At 41.5% G+C, this 18,558-nt stretch overlaps 1 long non-coding RNA gene across 3 annotated transcripts in view; it reads left to right on the top strand.

The window, feature by feature from the left end:
• Positions 1 to 14,058, top strand: part of LOC308060937 — a 62,565-nt gene extending 48,507 nt beyond the window's left edge. For all 3 annotated transcript variants that reach the window (XR_013926983.1, XR_013926984.1, XR_013926985.1), the window contains one exon: positions 768 to 14,058. This is a non-coding gene — a long non-coding RNA (uncharacterized lncRNA). The remainder of the gene's footprint in view (positions 1 to 767) is intronic.
• The last annotated feature ends 4,500 nt before the right edge of the window (positions 14,059 to 18,558 follow it).

Genomic DNA, 18,558 nt, shown 5'->3' on the forward strand with positions numbered 1-18,558 from the left:
CACTCCATATGTGAGTGTGCACTGGAGGAAAGGAGGAAATGCAGGAGGAATTTTTTCTTCAACCTGATGCTCTGTGGGAGGCTGTATCTTATATTGCTTTAATCATTGGGGTGGCAGCCGGCCTACCTGTATGCCAGAGAGCCCTGACCCATTTCAGCATAAAAGGCACTTGTTACTTCATCTCCTGAGAAGTTTTAACATCTTTGGTGCTTCCAACAGGGCTTTGAAATATGGCTATGTGAGGAGTGTGCACGTATGATATGTATGCAGCAGGACAAAAAGGAAGGTGTTCTTAGTGCAGAAAAAAAATAGGTTTCTTTTGTCTGGTAAAATTGTTTTTCCAGAGGGGTTTCCCACCTCTCCCTACCACAGCTTAGGGATGCTGTGGCAGCTTGCCAGCACCACACTCTGGTGCTGGCATGCCGGTAGCTCCACTGCAGCCAGCACAGCAGGAGAGGTTACAGGGATGCTGGAGCTGCTCTCTGGGAAAGGGGGCTGGGGGAGGCTCCCTCCTCTGCCCCACTCTAGGAGCCCTCTCCACCCCCTCTCCCACCAATTCTCTCCACTGGCAATAAGGTGTGTGTGGCTGGTAGTTGAGACCATTCATCTGTTTTTTTCCAGCAGCTGCCTTCTATGTAGCTATCACAAGGAGTCAGCATCGATGTCCCATGAAGAGGTGGCTGCATGTGAACAGATAGGCTTTCTTTAAAAGGTAAAGTAGCCACACACACTTGAAATTCACACTTTTTTTTTTTTTTTTTTTTTAGGTGGAAAATCAAGTCCTCTGAAGTTGGGAAATGCCAGATATTTGTCTGTCTGGCCAACCCAAATTCAGCCCGGTGCTGGTGTGTTCTGCTACGGTCTGCCATTGCCTTCATCATGGGCTCTTTCTTCCCCACGGCCCTGATTCATGTGAAATTAGATCTGGTTACAAAATCAACACTTCGAAATCAGGAAGTACCAAACCTGGGGTTTCCCAAGCATCCTTCATTCTGCAACATTGCACGCCTGCCCTTCTCCATTTCATGCCTAGCCTGAACACAAAGTGTCAAAATGTAGGCTATCTGGGCAAATGCAAATCTGTTATTGCCTAACTTCTGCAAGTTTGATTTTGCCAGTGTTGCAATCTCTTAATGCTCTTTCTTTGGTAAGTAATAACCAGTGTAGAAAAACTCCCATTGAGTCCAAAAATCTGAAAGGATCAGCAATGTGAATGACTTTTGGGCTACCAATACAGCATTACTGCACTCAATGGATCGCTTCACCCATTCAGATGTACCTGTCACTTTTTGAGTACTTAAATCAGAAGCTAGTGTAAATGCAAAGGCATAGGAAGGAGTAAAGCAAATGATGTGTGGTCTGTAAGCAGAAATTCACCCTTTGTCCTTAACAGTAGAGCAGAACTACAAGAAAACTGGCAGATATTTTAAAATCAATAGGAAGATAACCCCTCCAGCCCCCAAACCAAATTATGAAGTTTTAAAAAACAACTTCTGTCACAAAGAAGCTAAATATTATAGACACTATTTTTATTTTGAGTCTTGCACCAGGCTGCTGAGCTGAGGCCTGGCAAACCTACACCTTGTTTTGGGTTTTGTTCCTGACCTGCTGCAGACGCAGCAGACCCAGACATTCAGTGTTTTGCTTAGTTACCAAGTAGGCTTTTACGGCAGATTGTCCCTTTCCTATGAATTTTCCTTCATGTGGAAGTCTACTCCTAAGACTAATCCAATATGTTACAAGTTTTCAGCACTAATTTATTTTCCTTTTCCACAAGTAATCTTTTTCTGACGTTTTGTGTATTGCAGTGCCAGTGGAGGTGAACAGATGCAGCTGAATTGTTGAGACACAGCCGATCCCAAATGGCTCTTGTTCATTGTAACACACTGACTAAATATGACAAATTTTTCTGCATCAGCAGTGCTTTGCTGGGTCTGAGTGTGTTGACCCCTTCTCAGTAAAAACTTTTTGATGCAAGTGCCCAAAGGCATATGAGTAACTATAAACTACTGCTTAAAAATTACTTGAGTTTTGAGAAGATATTACTGTAAAATATTTCTTTGTCTGAAGCAGCACATGGCACTTGACATTTTCCGACTAAATGTGCCTAAGCACCATTTTGATATATTTGAGTATTAAAGATTCAGCTTAGTACCTCCATAAGGAAAATTGTTAGGAGGGTTTTTTTGTTCACCACAGTATCCTCAGTTGGTTTACTTGTTATTTCAGCAAAATGAGTGCACCCCTGTGTTATTCTGGGGATACATCCACTCCTGGGACTGGGTGCAGAATACACACCAAGCACACAGGGTATTGCATTTTTGCTGTGTAAAAGGGATGAGGCTTTACCCAGATACTTGTCTTATGCTTCAAAGCAACTCTTAAAAATTGTGTCTTTAGTCCCTTCAGCTGGCATGTTTGGTACAAGATTAAAGTCGGTAGTTTCCTTCCTTGGAGAAACATATACTATGGCAGGAGAGGTAGCACTGCTTCCAGTACGTGTAATGGGTACCACATGCATAAAATCTCTGTGTGACTTTTACTAAACCATCATTTAAAGTGAAGTTGGCTCTGAAGTTACATCCCCTCAGGAAGTGCAGGTGGAAAGCCTGTGACACCATTATTCCACTTAATTGAGGTAAATAAAACCTTGTAATCATCAGTCCAGTAACACGGCTGGCTGATCTCACAGAGTGTCAAGGATATGTTGATGTCTTCAGCCTTGAACAACCCTTCCTTGTCAGGTTTATTACCTGTTTTGCTCTTACATTCAGGAGCTGGAAAAAATTGATTAGTTATTAAGGTGTCTCCTTCTATCTTGGAAAGCTCCTATAAAAATTGCTCAGGTGATTCTCACTTCCCCTGAACACCTCTAGTAGACTGTCCAGTGAATTAGGAGTCCAATAGGAAACAAGAGCAGGTTTAGATAAATTTGTTTTCAATTTGATATTCTTCAGCCTCTGGAGCTTCTATGTTAAACAAAAAATATGATTCAATCCTGATATGGTTAAAACACAGCATCACAGTCTGTGTGCACGGCCAGCTTCTTCATACCTTGTCCCCAACAGTTTGACCTGTGGGGCTACCTCTGTTACTTGCAGCATTTTCTTTCCTTTCCTTTCCTTTCCGTGCCTTTGCCTTTGCCTTTTTGCCTCCCTTTTCCGTTTCCCTTTCTGTTTCCCTTTCCGCTTCCGCTTCCGCTTCCGTTTCCCTTTCCCTTTCCCTTTCCCTTTCCCTTTCCCTTTCCCTTTCCCTTTCCCTTTCCCTTCCCCTTCCCCTTCCCCTTCCCCTTCCCCTTCCCCTTCCCCTTCCCTTTCCCCTTCCCCTTCCCTCTTCCTTTCCCTTTTTTAACACTATGGGTCTTTTATGAGTTGATTCAAAATTATTTGCCCGTAACTACTACGACAAACTTCAACCCTTGCAGGCCAAACATATGAGAAAGATTGCTTCAGTAAGCTCTCTGTAAGCTTGATCAAAGCCTGCTAAAATCGAACTTGTGGAGCAGTTTGGTCCGGAGCTGAGTTGCAGAAAACTGCACTTTTCCCAGAAGGCTGCCGTTCCAGTATATGAAGATCTGGATTATCTCTCTTGGGAAGAAAAAAAAGGAAGGTAAGTTTCATCATGCCATGTTATGTAACAGCTTTCCCACGTTATATAGTGATTTTACACTAAAAATGAGCACTTTTAAAAATAATTCATGGAATGAGATTGAAGCACCAGAGCTGACAGATGCAGCATTATGAGGAGGGCTGAGAGGAGCAGGTCTGTCTGCAGGCACTGCACCTCCTTTCACTCAGGAAGTAAATGTTAAAACCACCTGAATGGGTAATTAAAGTGCACTGTAGTGTTTTAATATGTAATATGTATTTTAACGAGGGGTGTTCTTATTCTGGTATTTCTATAGATAGGATGGACTGCACAGAAAAAAAAGAAAACTATTGTCAAAATGTGGTTTAATGGATGCTGTTGAAAGTGGGATTTCTGTTTTAGATGTGATTGCTATTGTTTATCAGTGCTTACACCTCAACTCATTAGGTGAGGAGATAATAAGATGTTGGCACACTTGCTCGTCAAAAAACTTCTTCTTTCATTTCCACAGGCATATGCTTTTGGCCTACAGCTCACTAAATCTGTTGGGTACGGCACTTTTTTTGAATATTTGATGTGGGTTTGTGGTAACTGCAGTAGAGAATTAAGAGGCACAAGCTCTGCAAATATGCTCAAATTGTCAATGGATCTTTCTTTGTTGGTTTCCCTTCACTTTTTTAACAATTTCTCCTGATCTCTACTTCTTGCAACATCTATAGTTATGATGTAAAAATTCAGGAAATATTTTTTCACTATCTGTTCTGTATTCCATCTCTTAGTTTCATCTTGAAGTAATACTGCTTATCTGTTATGTTTACATTTTTGTAGTATGTCTTATACAATTTTTGTAGCTACAGTAGATGAAATCATTATTTTATTATATCCATTAGGTATCTTCTTAATAAGTATGAGTTTCAGCTCTTCCTTTAACATACTATCTACACAGTAAAATATGTGCTAGTAAGTAGCTGTATGTATCAAAAGACAATAGTTTCAGGCTTTAAGTCTGCCTCTACCTGCATCGCAGGATTGTAGAGATGTGGTCCTGCTAGATTTGTGTAGAGAAATACTTTTGACAAAAGAGATACCATTTTTTGAGTGTGTTAATAAGAGGAGGGAACAATTTCTGCTGCAGAAATTCTGAGTTCTAGCCTCAGTAGCAGAACTGGTTATCTACAGAAACATTGATCAGTTTATTTCTGTCGCACATTAGTCTTCTTCCAGTAACTGTAATATATATTATTTTTTCCCTGTTGTATCTATGTAAGATATTAGGAGCAGGTAGAAGGAAGATGCATAAGACTTGCTGCGTTATCAAACCTATCTCCTTCAAAGGGTAGAAGACAATCCTTTTTCCTAACCGCTTGAGTTTCTTATAGTTTAATTGAACAAGAGCGGAGAGTACAAAGCTGAACAAAGTACACCTGAAATTCATTATGCAACTGAGATGGCACGATTTCCTGTGTTAGGATTGTGATCTTTGTCCTTTCTTCTATTGGCAGATGTGGCTTTTACTTGCATGAATCCTAGGCATATGTATGGTGTCTGGTTATGTATTTATTTTGTTTATTAATTGTTTTTAACAACAATTAATTACACTGGTCCCCGCGCTTGCTTATTAAAAATGTAAACAAAGCTGTGGAACTCAATGAGATTCCTCAGGTGCTTAAAACCAAGCATTTGACATTCTTTTCAGAATCAAGTCCTTAGTCCTTTTCCTTGCGTCCTGTTCTGGTATAGCAATTTTTGACACTTAAACTCACCTTCCTTCACCAGACAATATGTGTGAAGAGTATATTTCTGCCATAAGACCATGTTTTTATGGCAATGATAAATCCCTGAAAAGGAGTTTGTAATGGAAATACTGACTGCTCCTTAAATGACTAGAAAACTGAAGGCTAGGCAACACTTAACAAAAACAAGGGCATATTTTAAAATTAGACCTACTATTCCTACCTTTATTAAATGGTTCAGCTTCAACCTGGAGGCAAAGCCAGGATGCTGACTGTATTGCACCAGGCACAAACATGGTCTGAGATCTTAGATATATATTCAACTTTCCAAAGATCTTACAATCTACCTAGTATCAGGCAGTCAGGGGAATCTTTGAGGGAAAAACAAAGTGCCACAGGAAGTGGCATTGTGATTCAGAAGATGACATTCTTCACCCTGAGTCACTCATGTCCTGCTGGGGGGCTCTCCTGCAGGTAAATCCCAGCACTGAGGCTCTGAGTCCTCACCACTCCACTCAGTAAAACATTGGATGACACCTGTCACAAGAATAGCAGCATCTATCCTGGCTTTTGGCTATATTACAGACCGGGTAATTACCTTAAAGTTCTGGCTGCTTTAATTGCCTATGGTTCTTTCTTCGTTACTTCCTTCCCCTTGGTCTGTGTAGGTTGCTGGCACTGTTACAATAGCTGATGTGTTTGATGTGTTTCTAGGGGTGACTGGCTTTGCTTGATGCCCAAGGGGGCCTGGCTGGATTTCAGTGATTTCTGAGTTGCTGCTTCTGCATTGTGCCCTTCTAGCCTGGGATGCCACTGAAACAAAAGCTGAAGTGCCTTTCCTGTTTGGAAAGAGCCCAGCCTGCTGGGGATCGTATCCAAACAAGAATACTGCTAGCCTGCGGAACACTGGAAATTTGTACTATGTCAGTAAATAAAAATAATCTTTACGTAGCATCACAGGCACAAAAAGTATGAAGTACAATAGGCAGAAGATGCCATTCCCACAGAGAAGACATACTTGGCTTGAGTCAGTTATTATATTTTATTTCTACTGCGTATTTGAACACTACCAGAAAACTGTCAGCCACATGTATCTACATCAGGAGCACTTAGCACGTACTTATAAAGAATGAGCAATTACTCTACTCCTTTGCAATTTATTTTTAAAATAAGGAAGGTCTGTCCTACAGTTAGGGAATAATAAGCATTGCAATTAATGTTAAGGACCAAAGTTTGCTAGGTAATAAAAGCACAAATAAACGTAATCCTCCCAAACTTCAGCTGGATTTTTATCTGGAATGCCTTAATAATAACTGATTTGATTTCTTTTCAGTGGAAATTACTTAATCAAATGCAAATTTTAGAATTACTCCGAGGCTGAGAAACCACGCAGCAAATATCTGCGTTCAGTGAATTTTTATGGTGGCTTATAATGGAAAAGCTGATAGAACTTTAGCCATCACCTTGCTATCAAATGCTTCTGTAATTCCAAATTAACATGCCTTATCTTATCTGCTAGCTCGGCTGCTTGCTTTGCATCAATTATGATATAAGAAATGCTAGTTCCTTGGTAATTTTATTAATTTTGATGTCTGAGAGTGGATGTTTTGAGTTTCTTCTTCTATTCAAAGCATATAGCAGAAAACACTCTTACCAATTTGTCAGAAACCTGATCTCAGTAAGCACTGAGTGTCTTTTGACTTGGTTCTGTTGAGATTTCAAGGAGCTGAGAGTACACAGTGACTCACAAGACACGTTGGCACCTGGCAGAATCACATCCTAATCAATCTGTGTGGTGCTGGATGGTTTCGGTTGGCAGAGTCATGCAGCCTATTGCCTTTTATTATACTATACATTCCAACCTAAGTGGTTTTGCAAGCCTTGAAGTTGGCTTTGAGCTCCAGATTCACATGTTTTGGAAACATTAATGTAAAAATCCTTCAAGGTATCACATTTCCTGACTTCCATAATGAAAACATGCTAACTGTAAATTTCATAGAATTGTGGTGAAGGGAAATGAAGCAGTGTTATTAAGGTTGCAACTCAGAGCAGGTTCAAAAGCTCTGTGAGTCTTAATGGACCTTTTGATACAGGTGCTGTGAGTTAGGAGTCTTTTTCTAAGCCCCAAACACAACACACTTCATGTAAAACCTAAAAGGAACACAGCTGCTATTGCCATACTCAGCAGTTATTTCATTCAGTTCTGTTTAGTAAGGGGCCAGTCTGCCCTTAGCTTTTGCCAAAACTTCCACTAAACTCCACAGACTGTTTAAGCACTCAGCAAGCATATCCTTTTACTTTATTTCCTTAGTTATTTTTGAACATGTACAGCCTTGTAATGCATGTACCTGTGCACTTCTATGTGTCCCTTTAATCTCTTAATTGAGACTGGTTTTATACAATCCTTTGGCAGCTATAGGACAGCTGTCTAGTTGCTCATTTTATGGAAAGATTATGAAGGATGGGGGTGAAACTAGATCTTAAGGCAAGAACTTAAGAAAAGCCTTACGAATGTCTTAAGAAATGCCAAATTTTAAAATGGAACCTGAGTTCCCATTTCAGGGATACATTTTCTGGAGATGGGGTTTGTCCGCATTGCAGAGCTGATTTCAGTTATCCTTTTTTAGTTGACTTTAAACCCAAATCTATATTATATCCCTACATTATGCATGATGGTGCTTTTAACTTGAGATATTGATCTGCCAAGGGGGGGTCAATCTAAGCTTCAGCTAACACAACTCTTCAGTTATTAACAGGATACTAGCTGCCTCCTCTTCTTTTACTGTCTACTCAAAACTTCTCCCTTGCACCAAAAAACCCTCATAAGTTCCCTCTCAATTCACACAGGAGCATTTCAGACCCACGGTTTGGCTGTCTGAAGACTGAGGACAAGTACCATCGCCCCAAAGGGCTTCACACCACGCACAGGTGACTCCAGTCCAAACTAAACTGTTCAGGTGTCACTTCACAGTGTGGCCACCTCCATAAGCATGAGCTTAGATAACAGAGAACTGAAGTCAGGTTGTTCTCCCATATTCTTCAAAGTGTTACTGAAAAGTCAGTGAGACTTCCATCCTTCCATTCTTTTCAGCACCTATAAAAACCAGACCACAGCTCATTTTGTGCATTCATTTGTGCTGGATCAAAATTCAATGTTTTTCAATAGCAAAATTTAAGTGAGGAATGAACACAGGAAAGTATGTATGCCAGGGCCTCATCTACAGGTTGCATATTAAACAGTTTCTAAATGAAAAGGTTGTTTGCTGTGCTATGAAATAGTCATCTTTCTGCAGACCTACAGCCCACCGGAACGAGGGGACAGGATGGAGTGTGCCTTTTCCAGTATTCCCCACCCACTGACCCAGAGCATGAAACCCACAGAGTTCTTGGAACTGCAAACAGTGTTTGAATTCAGACTAAAACTGGAAAACAGAAACTGGCTCTTTTTTTTCCCCTTTTTTTTTTTTTTTTTTTTTGAGTCACATCAGTCAATGCTATTTACAAAATCGGTTTATGGAGACCACAGGTGGACACTCTGACTCATTACACATGAATACTAAATATATCCAAGACAATCTTGGAAAATCCCATGAAGAAAGAGGGAATAGCCGTCTGATTTTTATATTTTTAACGTTGGGTTTTGGATGCCAGTAATGGAAATTACATTGTTTTCACAAAAAGCAGGTGAGGGACAGTAAGGGACTGAATGATTGCCAGGCTCATGTGGCTTGAAGGAGAAGAAGGCTCTAAGCTAGACACGGAGGAAGGTTTGTCATGCTGCTGTATGTTGCTGTTCACATTTGTGGCAGGCTGTGGTGAGGTTAGCAATGCATTCCACAATTGTCAGGAGCTAAGCAAATGTTACGTCCTTTAGCCAGGGTGAAAAGCACACCTGCCCAGGAAGCTGGCGTAAAAAATTTGGTACTGCCTCAACCCTGCTTCAGTGCTACATGGAGAGTTTGAGTAGTACTTATGGCCTCATATCCTGCCACATATTTAAGTCTCTCTGATCTTGAAAACCAGGGAGGTCCAAGGTCTGTAATATATACAGGAAAGCAGATAATGGATCCCTTTTTGTTTGTCATCACTGAATGCTGTTTTGATGGATGTTTTGGTGCCAAGGCTTCTCTTATTCTTAACCACTGAAGGATAGCTATTGCTGGACTCCCTGCAGTCCCTAGCTTAGCTCTGAGAAACGTAACAGGGTGAAACTGAAACAAAACATGTAAGTTCTAGCCTGAAAGCTTACTTTAAACAGAAGCTGAGAAACGACAGCTTCTGTTAAGAGGAGCTGAGGAATGAGTTAGTGATTCTAATCTATGTCCTTTCCTAAATGACCAATAAAGTGAATAAATTACATCCCCAAATGCAAAATTTTTTACTTATAGGTCACCAAAACCTGTATTGCAGGTTTATGATATTTCTCATTGCCAAAATTCCAAGCCAAATTCTGTCTAGACAGTGGAGATTAGTTCCTCACTACTCCAGTCTTTCAAACAGCCCCAAGGCTAGAAAGAACTTCTCTGTCGCTACTGTCTTGTTGGAAGTAGCAATGTGTGGACATAAACACAATGAGAAATTACTGATGCAAAGACAAATTAAGTAGTCATAATTGTTCTGGTCGAAGGTGTATAGCAGAAGTGGTGTCATTTCTTTGTGAAGTCAGTTTGTATCAAGTGGTTTGTTGGTTGAGCGGATGTAATGGGGATTTGCTTGTGGTCTTCCTTCCTAATAACATCTGCTAATTAGGCTTAGCTTGACGATCCTTTAGCAATATAGACAGAACTTCAGAAAAGTCACTCTTCTGGTACCCTGAACGACTAAAGTTCAGGAGCTGGAGCTGGAAATACCCAACCAGCCTTTCTGTTTGGCTCACTGCAGTCCCTCTCTAATGAGCTCTCCATTTGTTCTGTGTGTTTCTGTAATGCTCCTTCCAGCCTGCTACTAAAGTACTTCTAACGGCAATTTCTGTTTCTTCACTGCTTTCAAAGGAGTTGATTCTTCAGTGTATTATGCTCGTTTCTGTCCATTCACCTTTAATACTATCTACTTCAATAGACTTAAACCAAAATAAAATACCGCTTGAAATGTTCAGGATGTTGTTGTTGTTGTCTGTTGAATGTAGCTCATCACCAGCGCAGAAGACGCAAACAGCACGGCACAAATGGAAAAGTTTATTGCAAAACCAGAGGGATGGCAAAGTAGTATCCCTTTTTTCCCTGAAAAAGAATGAGCGTCTTTGTTTCAACCTTTAGTCCAGCAATTCCTACCAGCTCACTGTCTGCAAATTTTGGTACTATGTTGATCATCATAGTCATGTGAAATTATTTAGCAGGTATTTTGTTGCCAAGGTCACATGAAATTAGTTAACAAAAACCTAAAAGTGAATGTGCCAGTCATCTCTCATTGAAACACTCTTGGCTTCAAAGAACCTGCTGAGTTGTAAGAATGAGCGGGATTGGGCATTTTCCCAATAATAAGATGGCAATAACAGGGAGCAATGCTTGACTGTTGTATGGTAAGTGAACAATGCATCCACAAATTTTATATTTTTATATTCTTAGATGCTTCATGATGACTTAGATCTGTGGCTAGTTATAAATTACTTAGTACAGGGAAATCACATATGTGGTCAGCAGCCATGGCTAAGACTTTTGTTAAGTACCCGCAAAAACAGTAAAGGGAAATTTAAATCTTTCTGGGGAGGGAGGTGAAAAGAAAACTTTTGGGGAGTAAAGAATAATTTTATTCAGAGCTTTGCAATGGCTCTTCACTTCAATCTAGTTCCACTCAGTGCACAGTTTCATCTGTTACAAAGAAGCAGTACTACTGGAAGATTCGCTCTTTCATGAGGTAAAGGGGTCAAAAGAAAAAAAAAAGTTTTAGTGTTTTGATACTGAACACCTGCAATCTGAGCCCTGCTTTAGAAGCAGAGCTCCCTCACTGCTGAGTTACCAACTGTAGGTCTCCTCATTGCTGTCTCTCTGGGCTCATGGATCATGATGATGGGATCATGAATTATGATAAAATTCAGGTTGCAGGGTAACTGGATCTCAACGAGAAGGGGCAGCGTACTCCTTACTCAAGAGTGTCCTGTGACCTCTGGTTAGGCTCTCTCCTGGGAAGCAAGTGCCGTGGACTTGGGCTCTATTATCCTAGAAGGTCCACAAGCCAACTCTCCTACTTGAGCAAGTACCATAACCTCCGGGTTACTACGTAGCTCACCTCTTCCCACTGTCTTCAAATGAAGGTGGCTGTGGCTGCAGGTCTGAATGCACTCTGCTTGTGTTGTGAGCGTACCCAATGAATCAAGCAATTTATGGCTGCAGTTCCCTTTTGTACAAATCCCAAACAGCCCTAGGCAGGAAAACGGCTTCTGAACGCTGAGCTCAGCCAAGGGAGTGGTTCCTGTGAGTAGAAGTAATAACTGGAGGTACCCATCCAGCCACAGGTGCATGTATGGATTAAATGCAGCTTTTCTGCATCACTTGGAGTCAAAATTATGCTTTTATTTGTCTTCTAGGAGTCTTTTTCATTGCAAAGGAGGTTTGTCACTGAATGTGTGAATTGTTGTACTCATTCGCTTTGTTTAGATATTAAACCACAAAAGTATTTCTAAGACTTCTGAGGCCCAGAGTTCATCTACGTGAATAAGAATGTTCTGTATCAATAAACAAGGGATGAGGCCTTTCAAGAAAGAAGCAAGCCTGCTCTTGTCTTAAAGGAAATTGCTCTTTGACTGCTCTGGCTGTTCTGCATTCTTCAAAGGAGATCACGCTGTGTCAGCTAAATGATTGAAAAAATAGATTTTTTACCAGACAGTGTAAAGTTGGACTCTCCAAAGTGTTTTAAACAAAGTTGAGACACCACAAAACTTCAATTCAGTACGAATTGTTCTTTGTGCTGCTTCCACTAAAGAAAAACATATGAAGTATTTCCTTTGCTGAATACAAAAATTCTTCTCACTTTTGCTGCAAGAGATTTGGGGTTAGTTCAAAGGCTTTACTTTTTAAACCATAAGAATTTCTTGCTAGACATTGTGTATGTGAGCCTGTGTATACCTTTATGATTTTAAAATAAATATATGACAATTTTAACCTTTTCAAATTCCCCACAACAGCATTCTACTTTAATTCCTTTAACCCCATTCCCAAACCAGGCCGATGAAAAGTCTTTCTTGACCTGATAAGAACCCAAATAAAGTTCTTCTTTACCTGATTTCATTAAATCTGGGAGAAGGATGGTTTGGATTTCTCTTTAGTTTTTTTTCCCCGACAGTAGTAAAAGAGGTATTTGGTGACTCCTTACATTGTCCAAGGTCACATAGAGAAAATGTTGCAGCAACAAACCTTTGAGTCCTAGTTCCACAATATAACCACTGTATCACTGAAAGGGGAAAAGGGAAACCCCCCCGACATTTGTTCTAATAGAAGAAGAGTCTTGGCTATCTATTGACTCCATTATGATAAACAATGTAGGCAAGAGAGGACTTGTAACAGACCTTCTGGTTGCCTGCTCTTCTGAGCAAAGGTTTAGCCACAAAAATTGGTGGGGAAAGGGAAAAGGTGAACATCTATATGAAAACCTGACTCTTCACAGCAGATCATTTTAGGTAACTCTTTTTAACATCTCGAGGGAGTTTGAGAATCGAACAAACAGAAACCAGAAACCATTTCCTCTGACTTAGGAGATTTGTTTCTCCCACTGGAGAAAACTCCAGCTACAAAGAAGTCTGTGGCTGCCCTCCTGCAGTGCCCTCATTATAAATAAATGCTTAAAGCAGCTGCTGCTGCAAGTACCCTCATGCCACTCCAGCAGGGAACAATCCTCCCAAGCAGTGCTCCAAGTCCATAGGAGCATGGCACGCTGCCGCTGTCTGAATGAATGACATGTCCATCAGAGGCTTCCAGGCTGCGCTCTGACCACCAGTGTGGCCTCAGCCAGGTGGGCTGCTCTGCACAGAAGCAAGGTACGGCTGAGCAAAGCAGTGCCTCCGCAGTCCTGCCAGTGATGCCCAGTGGGCTGGATCTCCATCGTCTTCTCCAAAGCCAGAACGTGCTCAGCTGTGAGAGGAATACAGTTTAGAGCTGGGAGCCGTTGCCTCTCTGTGTACGAGGCAGCAGCTCCTGCTGAGGCTGGAATAACACCCTCGTTTTCCCCCCCTCTCTACTTAGACTACTGGGTTCAAGCCATGAATCAGGAAAAGGACATTCTACCAAAAAGCAAAGAGTGTGTGTATGTAACTTATGAACACCGAATTCCAGAAGCTCCCTCGGCTCAAATCCTAGCTCCAGCAGTAATGACAAGAAACTAGCACAGCCAAAACCAGAGCCTAAGGACCAGGAAATGAGCTGATCAGATCTGCAGTGTCTGTTGTCCCCCGTTGTCCCCCTCAGGCAGCTATTAAATATCATTAGGCTGAAATTCCCAGGGACAGGGCCTGATTAACCTTTTTCTGGAATATACAGGTATCTCGTAAGTGGAGTATAACGTAATGCTGTTCATTCTCACAGAACCTCCTGAACACTAGCTTCCTGAGTATGCTGTGCACTATGAATTATTTACTCAGCTTTACTGGTTACACTGGAGAAACTCTGCACCTTTTTTTTTAACCTAATGCAAAGCAGTGGTTTTGTATTTTTGCATGTGCCATAGTTGGCAATGATTAATAGCTTACGTGTCTCAGCAGTTTCTTTTTTCTTCCTCACATTTTAAATAAAATGCAATGGAAATTCAATACTTTGATTCATATTCACCCTTCTACTCACATCATTTCTCAGAGCTGTCAGATCTCATTTGCAACCCTCCCTTCTTCTGTCATCAGAAAATTATGTCAATATTCCACACCACCTGAAGCATCCTCTTGCCACTTTGTCTAAAGATCAGAGAAAACATATGTAAAGTACTAACCAAAGTGTGAACAATTACAACCATTGGGCCTGGAAACAATGCAGTTTGCAAGACATGTTGTCTTTATTAGAACTTACACAAATAGCCAGCCTCAAAGTGAAAAGGCTGGGTGTGTGCAATGATCTCACGCACCAGTTATTACCTCTAAATGTTGAAGGAGCTTTGGAAATGTGTTGTTCCCCCCCGAGTACTGGAAAGAGCACAAGCATAAAACAGCCTGAATCCAAGGCCACACTCAGGGTTTTCCTGTAAGGAATGTATTATGGAGAACACTGGGAAAGCTGAGAACTTGTATGTGAGCTGATATCTTTGCTCATTAAAAAAAAAAAAAAAAAAAAAGGAAAAAACTCTACCCTTGAAATGGAGTGGAATGCATCGTTTGTATTTGTTTGTCTCTCCAGTTCCATGGAATATAGCTCTAAGTTGATTCACAATTAAAAGATTCTTCAACTGGAAAGACTGTAGGTCCATTGAGTTTCTTTACTGGAAACCCCTGCCATCAGTCAAAACTGCCCAGAGAAGAAGGCTGTTGTGATTCCGGTGTGAATTCCACTATTTAATGAACTTAAATCACCAGTTACTGGCAAAGTTTAACCTTGGGACACCTTGTTTAATACTTTTCTTGTGCATATTGAATGCCTGAAGAGAAACATTTGATATGGTGCAGTCTTAATAACTTAATTCACTGTGGTGCAATATACCTGTGGTGAATGTAGGAAACCAGAAAGAAAGGCCACAGTTACCCATCCACTTCTCAGTTGTGGCCATTGGCGAGAACTTGCAATAGCTATAGCGACAGTGCCAGCCATTTTTGGAAGAAACATCACCACAGAGGGCAATTAATACTGCTTGTTTATTTTCTGGCAACCTGCAATAAGTACTGGCCCACTGAGGGAGAGCCAGAGGCTGCTTTAATCTTCAAGAATTAGCAATAACATGCTGTGGCAGAATTTTAGAGATCCAACTGAATCCATGCTAGCTTTATAGCACTCACAAAACATTGAGACCACACGGATGCTAGTATTTTCCTGTACGCTCATAAATGCCACTCTGATTCTGGCATTGAACATCTGATTTAATTTCATTTCATTTAATTATGTTTTATTGTTTCCCTCCCTGAGTTAGCTCCCCTCCCCTCAAGCCTGCCCCCTGAATTTCCTGTGACTGAAATCCTGAACACATTTCCTTCCATCTCCCGTCTCTGACTGTTTGGTAGAAACAGCCTCAAAAGATCAAGAAACAGATGGATGGACTGTTCTTGGTGTTTCTCCCAGGAATGAAGGTTTAGTTGCCAGTGGCTTTAGTTTCATTGGAAGAGGCAGCTGCTATCCCACAGCCAAGTGGAAAGATTAAATGATTTGGGGACAGTGAGTTCACCCAGGAGAGAAGGGGTGGAGAAGACAGTGTCTTGGCACAGTGGGCCGCTTTTGTGTGGGGAGTGCAAGTGGCTGGACTAGGCTGTGCTGGGAGGTACAGACTAACCCAGAAATGACTAAAACAAATGGTGCTTGAAGCACGATTTGAAGCAGAGCCTAGAGCACATCTGCAGCGCACATGAGATAAATCCTAGAAATGGTTGGAAGGGACATCTGACTGCAACAAAAGGCTGAGTCTTACTTTAAAGTGCTCAGAAAGGATGAAAAGGGCCAGTAGAAAAATTGACAGGGTGCTAAGAATGACAGATATTACATGGCTGATGGGAAATTTAGTACCTGATACTGCCAGTGGGATGGGCAGAGAATGTGCCTTGCTTAGATAAAAGCACTGTGCTGTATTTAAGAGCCCCAACCATCCTTGAACTTGCTTCCTGATTCCCCAGAAGGAACCGGTGTAGCCAGGAGGAAGACTGTTGTTCCAGATGTGCATCTGGGTTTCTCTCAGCTTCTCAAGGCCTCCCCTGAACAAAAGGTCTATTAGAAGATGCTCCCCTGCCATTGCAAAGCTGCTCGGAGGATTTAAGCACATTAATTTTATAGCAACAAGAGTCTACAGGTGGATTCCCCTGCACTTCCTGACCTGGTTGACATGAATACCTCCCCTGCTTTCTTCTAGAGGATAGACATCAAACTCAGCCCTGCACTTTAAGGTCCTTGAAAATCTGAGCTTTGCTACTTCCCCCATATCTAATCAAGCATTTCAAACATGTTCTGCACCTACTTGTTGCTTCGTAGGCCTGGTAGGCAAGCACTATCAAGGGAGACAGGAAAAGGAGATCTACCGGGAGAGATTTTTCTTCTCTGTTTCCTGAAAAAGGCCTCTGGCCAGTATTAGGAGAAAGTGATGCCTTCTTCCTGGTGTTACTGGCAAAAACAAGAGGCAGGTTTAAATAGCTCCTGGGCGGATCTCCTTTTGAAACCAACATCCCCAGCTCAAGCTCTCTTGCAGATGGTGTGCCCTCCTGATGTGCTCCTAGTACACAACACAGCTTTGCTGCCAAGGACAAGAATTTGTAGGAGACTGCTGGAGCTGTATTTGAAGGAAAAGGCACGCAGAGTTTAGTGGGAGAAAACAGCAATATGTCTATATGGATGATAAATTAAAGGCTCTGCCCCGGTAACTCTGCCAGGAGTCCGTTAATTTGGTTTCCTGTCTGCTGGTGTAAACATCCAACAGCAAATGTCTGCTAACCACACGGCTTCATCCCGCCACCTCTGCTAAACCTCTCTGCCAGTGTGGTGGCAGCGGGTATAATAGGCCTAAAGTCTTCAGGTGTAGTTGGAAAGCCTCTCCCTAAACCTTTCGGAAATGTTGTCTGGTTCTTTCCTGAGGCTTTCATACCTACTGCAGCTCTTGTGAGTCCAGCGTCAGTTGATGGGGAGCAGACGCTGGGGGAGGACTGTGGCTGTGCCCTGGAAAGGACCCTGAGAAGCCAGTGGAGACCTTCTTCTGTCTCCAGATAAAATCAACTGTAGCTGACAAAGGTTTACCTAACCTCTCCTTACACAAACCTGATGACACTGAACCCATAGCTTCTCCACACAGTTCTCTCTTCCAGTATTTAACTGACTTCCAAGCAGAAAGTATTTTTCCAGAGTGCATCCCACATTTCTCTTGCTGTCCTTTAACCTGATTTCTTCCTTCTCTGTGCTCAATATGGGTAGAGAATGACTAATTTTGCTGTTACTTTTAATGTTTTTAGAAGACTTGTCCCCTCCAGACTAAGTCATCCCAGTTCTTTCAGTCCTTTCTTTGCATAATGCTTCGTTGCTCTCTTTTTCATTTGTCCATTTGGTTTCTGTTTTGAGTAGATAAATAGCTATGAAAATGCTCAAAATGACCCTTGAGGGATTCTGAATAAAAATCTTCTAATCTCTGTAGTAATCATCTACTTTATCCATGCTAATAAGGCAGAATGAGGTATGAATAAAAAAATAAGCCCAAGGCACAGATAATACAAAACATGTGTAAAGGAGATGGTAAGTCTCTCTTTTGTAGCTCTGGAGCTGGTTTAGCTGTACAGCTACTTTAGTAAAGAGACTTCCACAGAGAAGAGCAGCAAGTCTGAAATACAGTGAGAGCACCTGAGTCTAGTACAACTGGCACACAGTCTCCACCGTGGGCTCTCTGGCAGCTTCCCATGCTCAAGAGTGCGGGAAGGTGGGGCTCAGTGCACCCAAAGATACCTACAAGTAAATGCCATTTCCCACTCTTCACTCCTTCTAGCTCAGAGCTTACACTCATCTACAGTGGGGGATAGCTCTACAGCATCGACCCTTCAGCCCCTTCAGGGGTAACTACATCCTCTAGAGCAACAGACCCAAAACTTTATTGGCCTGGGACAGTACTGACTGAAAATATGTTGTGGAGCAACAACATTTACTGTCCTTCTCAGCTTGGGTTTTGGTAGTAGCAGTCGTGCCTGGCTACATGTAATGCTGAAGTTGGAGAGTCTGTAATATTGTGCATAAGCCACTTCTCTAAAGCTTCAGGCTGCAGAGCTTGCATATCATTTGCTAGGATTGCATGGTCCTTTGAAGCTGTTCCCTGTAACATTAGGTTTAGCCACTGGCATAAATATAGATATTTGGCAAGGTATATTTCTGGTTAAGACTCTCAAGATGCATGATGTAAAGAATTAAATGCTTTCCAAGCCCAAATATGTAAAATGTGCCATACTGTATTTAGCATAGCTGCGGAGAGGAAGAAAGAACATTTACCAGCAGATTGGGTGAATCAAAATGCCAGGGTAGTTTTTGACAAACATTATTTAACTTGTATCATTGCTTGTATGCATTTTCAATGTAGTATGAGAAATGCAAACTGGTCATATTTCAGTGTAACCCTCTATTAGGGAAACGTTTATAATTTCAACCCAGAGTACGTGGGT

This window comes from Falco punctatus, assembly GCF_963210335.1.
Source record: "Falco punctatus genome assembly, chromosome: 3".
Taxonomy (NCBI): Eukaryota; Metazoa; Chordata; class Aves; order Falconiformes; family Falconidae; genus Falco; species Falco punctatus.